General features: G+C 40.2%; 1 long non-coding RNA gene across 1 annotated transcript; it reads left to right on the top strand.

Annotated features, from left to right (window-relative positions):
- Nucleotides 1-949: 949 nt before the first annotated feature.
- LOC310825395 lies at nt 950-3,538 on the top strand. The gene is made up of 2 exons (XR_014555267.1): nt 950-2,908; nt 3,387-3,538. It is a non-coding gene; the product is annotated as an uncharacterized lncRNA (long non-coding RNA).
- The last annotated feature ends 2,466 nt before the right edge of the window (nt 3,539-6,004 follow it).

Below are 6,004 nucleotides of genomic sequence, written 5' to 3'. Positions count from 1 at the left end.
CTGGACTAATCTTCCTCCTCAGCTGACTCCCACATTTTCAGGTGGTGCTTCAAAGGAATGTGACATGAAAATCAACTATGTCTTCACAACCAACACAGACATCTATCAGCCCGTTGTTAAGTTCAAGTCATGGGTGTCTTTAGGTAGGGTAAGGAGAAGCACTTCCCATCACCCAGATGGAAATCTCCAGATTCCGAGCGTTACCATTTTAAGATTAAGTTCCTAGGACCTGAGATATATGTGAGGCAGAAAGTGCAGACCTCACTTGTTTTCTGCGAAACTAGCCTGATGGTGCCGTTCAGTGCTTTTAGCTAATGAATGAAATCATAGCAATGATTTGATACAATGGAAAACAAACATGGGCAATTAGACAACAAGAAGGCTAGATTGAAACACCTGCTGCTTATAGACTCAAAGAGATGGAAGCTTTTGACTTGTTTTCAAGCCTTTTCTGCTAGGCTTTCCTGCTGGACTGCTGTCCCACAGAAAACAATTCAGATAGCTCAGATATTAGTGTACCTGTGATTTGAGAGAAGCATGTCAACCCAAAAATAAATGGTAACAGCAAAGAGAGGAGTTCATGATCTTTCTGAGATCTTATAGGTGGAAATGTGATTTCCTCCCTCCCTGATGTTTGTAAACATTTTCTTCTGCCATTGCCAATGCGTGTTAAATCCATACATTATGCCCATCCTGCAAGGCATTGGGCTGTAGCTGAGACCATGGATTATGCTCCTTCAAAGTAAACCAGCATTGTTAAACCCATTTCGCTAGGGAGAGAGGATTAGAGTAGTGTATGTATTCCAGTTTTATTATCCTTGCACATTGATGGTTTTTGTTTTTTAGGGAAATACAGTGTTTGGCAGGGTTGTAAAGTTGATTATATAGCAGTAGTGCAATTAAGGGTTGGAGGAGGATGAAGACTTCATCAGTGAGTAAAAGGGTATTTGTTTGCTTATTTTATTAGATTTCTTACCCAATCCCTGGGTGAGTTACAATAATAAAATACACAATTATAAAACAAATAAAACAGTTATAACCATAAAACAAGGAAAGTGCCAAACAGTTTCATGTATAAAACAATTAAAAACAAGTCCATATATAAAACAATACCAACATTTAAAATAAGTCCATATATAAAAACATGTTATCTGGACCAGTCTACTTGTACAGTACAGACAGCAAATCTACTCATTGAGAACCAATGAAGGGGTAGACTGAAAATAAGTTTCTCAAAAACCAGGTCTACCCAGACCTCACCACTGTTCAGTCATCATATACACCTGAAATGGCAACCTGTCCTATGCACACATGCATGTTTGAATGTATACATATGAGAAGTCTCAGAAGTCAGAGTAATGTAACTCTTCTTAGTCTTTCTCCACAGTAGCAGTGTTAGCTTTTATGATGCTGAAAGCAGGGTATCTCCTACTCTCCCATGTAAGATTGCGTTCCATTGCGTATCACAGTATAGTTTGCAGTTGATACCTTATTCACTTTTGTGTGAGAGAGAAAGTGTATGTGAAACGACAGCCTGGTGTTTACACCCATTACCCTTGACTGCCATGAAGATAGTATTCTGCAATTACTGTATTGTGGTTTGTGATGTTCTACATAGCAATTAGTGTACTCCATGTTGCATAATGGTCTGCTTGTGCAAGATGTCCCATAACTAAGCTTGTTTGTCTACTAAGTCAATCATAAATGTACAAACCATGTCTATTCTTTTCTAAAATATTTTAAACAGGAAGTCTTCTACTTACAGGAGTTGCACAGGAACTAGTAACACAGGATGTCTTACAGAAGCCCCTGTAACACAGGAAGTCCTAGTGTAACACAAGAAATATTACAAGAGGCCCTGTTGTCTCACCTCCAAAAGAGGTCTGGTTGTTGGAAATGTGAAATGGGGTCTTTTCTGGGCAGTACCTGGTTGTAGAATTTCTTCCCAAAGGAGGTGAAAGTATCAGGGATGCAGGTGGCGCTGTGGTCTAAACCACTGAGCCACTTGGGCTTGCTGATCAGAAGGTTGGCGCTTTGAATTCCCCACAACTGGGTGAGCTCAGGGTCCCAGCTCCTGCCAACCTAGCAGTTCGAAAGCTCACCAGTGCAAGTAGATAAATATGTATCGCTGCGGCAGGAAGGTAAACTGTGTTTCATGCTGGCCACATGACCCGGAAAGTTGTCTTGTTTGTGGACAAACGCCAGCTCTCTTGGCCTGAAAGCAATATGAGCGTTCCATAGTCGCCTTTGACTGCACTTAACCTTTCAGGGGTCCTTTACCTTTACCTTTTCCCCTGGTTATGGAATTTCTTCCCAAAGGAGGTGAAAGTATCAGTGGGCAATGAAAACATTCTTATTTCACAAGGCTTGGTGGCTTTTAATACAGTGGTACCTCGGGTTAAGTGCTTAATTCGTTCTGGAGGTCCATTCTTAACCTGAAACTGTTCTTAACCTGAAGCACCACTTTAGGTGCTTCAGGGGCCTCCCGCTGCTGCCACACCGCCGGAACACGATTTCTGTTCTCATCCTGAAGCAAAGTTCTTAACCTGAAACACTATTTCTGGGTTAGTGGAGTCTGTAACCTGAAGCATATGTAACCTGAAGTGTATGTAACCCGAGGTACCACTGTGCAGTATTCAATTGAAGGTTTTATTACTGTTGCTTTTGAGGCTTTTATTGGTTACATTGTGATTTTTGCTATTTTATGTGAATGGCTTTGTGGGTCCTTATTACAGATTAAATAATTTACAGTATAATCCTATGTATTTTTTTGTCAAAAGTACATCTCACTACGTTCAGTAGGGCTTCTGGTCAGGAAAGTGGGCACTGCAAACCCCATCATCTCTGACCATTGGCCATGCTGACTGAGACTATTGGGAGTTCTAGTTCAATATCTGGAGGGACACAGGTTAGTGACTCCTGGTGTATAATATTGCATTTAGATATAAAATTATATTGAGGTTGCACCAAGTAGATAGAAGAGGGTATAAAAAAAGATTAATAGTGTTATTTGAATGTTTTATTGAATAGTTATTACTTAAATGTTTAAAATTGTTGTTTTTGACTGTTTTTACTGATAATTTTCTTATTTTACTCTTTGTAAGCTGTTTTGCGGTTGTTGGGTTTTTTCTTTTCTCTTTTTACAATCAAGTGGTATATAATAATGGGAAAAAATGTTTTGAGCTAATCCTGAAAATACTTAATGGTGAATGATCTAGATCAAAACACTTTCCTTAATGTGAAGGTGCAATGGACTTTTTGGTAAGCTGAGATTCAGAAGTTATCAATATTTATTTTAATGAAATTGTAAACAAAATATTAATTTCATATTGCCTACGTTTTATGCTTAGAAATGATAATTTGTATCTTGTTTAATGTTTATATAGGTCAGCCTCTCCCAGCTTAATGCCCTCCAGATGTTTTGGACTACAATTCTCACATCATCTTTGACCATTGGCCATGGCTGCCTGAAGGGAATTACAACGTATGAATTGATTGAAATTTTCATTCTTAATCATAAAACTTAGGGAATAAGAAATTACAATTCTGTTTAGATTGCAATAAAAGAAACATTGATAACTTCCAAACCTCAGATTACCAAAAAGTCAATTGTGCCTTAAGGAACTGTTTTGATCTCCCCTTCTCACATTCCTACAAGTTTAGAAATTCTGGCACAGTATTGCACAAATACTTTTGGCTTCTTCTTTCAACATACTTTGCATTTTTAGGCACACATTCAGCAGTTCCTCCCCCCCTAACAGTTGAAATACTTAATACACAGTTCTATAAACCAAGTTTTAGGAATGTTTGCTCAGATGTTAGTCTCAATTTTAGTGTGGCTTACTCCCATATGTGTGCATAGAATTGTACGCTTAATGTAACCATTTGTTTGATATTCTTGGAATCAAGCTAGATTTTAGCTTGGTGTTTCTGGTATCTTCTCTCTCATACATCCTGGATGTTGGTTTACATTATGGATGTATGCTCGGTATTATTTTATTAATACTATTGATACAAGTTTGTCATGACCTTTGGCTAGAACATGGGTCGGCAAACTAAGGTACGTGGGCCAGATGAGGCCCAATTTCCTTCTGGATCTGGCCCGCGGATGGTCCAGGAATCACAACGTGGCTCACCAGTGTGCGTGTTCTTTCCCTCTTCCTCCCTCTCCTTCACACGGTGGTGCCTCCTCCCTCCCAGCTTCTCCCCGCCCTGCCTAAAGGAGGAAGGGGGCTGGGCTTTGTTGGTGTCAGCAGCAGCAGCGCTTGAGCGGTCGCCATTTTAAGCAGCCCCTCTCTGGAGCCCTTTCACGAGCTGCTCATCATCCCTCCGCTGCTGCCAGCCCCTGCCACTCGCAAGACACAGGTAAACAGCCACCGGGGCTCGTGGTTCTCTTGCATCATTCCCCCCCCCCCACAAAATATAGTCCAAACCCCCACAAGGTCTGAGGCACAGGGGACTAGCCCTCTGCTGAAAAAGTTTGCTGACCCCTGGGCTAGAACAATAAATTTATGAACAGAAGATAGTATGAAGAAACTGAAGATATTCTTGGAAAGAATGAATGTGCTGACACTGTAGCTTTCCTCATGCTGGTATTATTTTAAAATGTGGTGCAACTGGGGATTTTGCAATACGTATCACCCTATAAAACACACACCAACAGAAAATATACACCCAGTGGTATCCAGCTATCACAGCAGATTGTTTGGTGAGGAACTGTTCTAGGTTAAAGAAAAAGGATGTAGTGGACCTTTCCAAGATTAAAACATTTAAGACTGCAGTTGCTTGTTTGAATGCTCTCCCATATCTAAAACTCCCCACCTAGCACGTGTTCTACTCTACCTTCTCTATGTGATTGTTTCTGAAGTGCAGTGAAAGTGCAAATATTGGAATGGCATCCATAATTTTGAAGCAATAGTCCCAGGAACCTGGAACTACTTGCTCCGCTCACTTCCCTGCTTCTACAGTGTTTTGTTTTAAGCATCTCCTTACTGCAGCTACTCTTCAGTGACAATTGATGTGCAACTGTGTTTTCCTAAAAATTACACACGAGACCCTGCAACTGTTTTTTCCCTTTGCTGGAATACCTGCCCAGGAAACTTTTAAACATCTGTTTTCAACACCTCTGCTCCGCTTCCTTTCTCCCGTTAGCCTGTAGTCATAGCGATTGCAAAAAAACCACCAGCTTTTAATTACTGCAGACTAGAAATCAGCAGCTCAAAGCCCCATCCATATCTGACCTACATTGATTGCATTGATTGGCACATTGTGGAGTGGCTTATGCAGCAACCACAGAGCTTGCCAGAAGGTCAGTGCAGTTTGTGAACTCTGGGCCTTCATGAATTGAGTCAGGAATGGAGGGAAACTGGCCCTTCAGTGTCTACACAGCATTACAGAATCTATTTATTATCAATAGTTGGGGAAGTTCACATATTTCTTCTTAAACTGAAGTGGGGACATACACAGGATGAAGAGGGCTATTGACATACTTGCCTAATTTTAATAAATTAATGGACTACAGTGGTACCTTGGTTTAAGAACAGCTTAGTTTATGAACAACTTGGATTAAGAATGCTGCAAACCCGGAAGTAGGTGTTTTGATTTGTGAACTTTGCCTTGGAATAAGAACATGTTTCGCTTCCTGTTGAGTGTGTTCCATTTGTAAACTGAGTCCCCCGCTGCTATGGGAAAGCATGCCTTGGTTTAAGAACGCTTTGGTTTAAGAACGGACTTCTGGAACTGATTAAGTTCGTAAACCAAGGTACCACTGTATACTGAAATGGCAAAACTAACTGCCAGACTAAGACTCTAACAATAAGGTGTTTGTAGAAAAGTGGAAACCCTTTTTGGATTCCTAAGTAAATATTTTAATTCTTTTGTAATACAAGATGGATTTATATCCCTAGCAACAGAAAAACATGAATTTGATATTCGTAGGTTTAATTTTATGCATTGTTAAAAACGAACGGGCAGTAACGAGATCTGAGCTACATCTTATCAAGTG

Source organism: Podarcis gaigeae (genome assembly GCF_964106915.1).
Source record: "Podarcis gaigeae genome assembly, chromosome: 10".
Taxonomy (NCBI): Eukaryota; Metazoa; Chordata; class Lepidosauria; order Squamata; family Lacertidae; genus Podarcis; species Podarcis gaigeae.
This window is presented reverse-complemented; position numbering and strand designations above follow the sequence as displayed.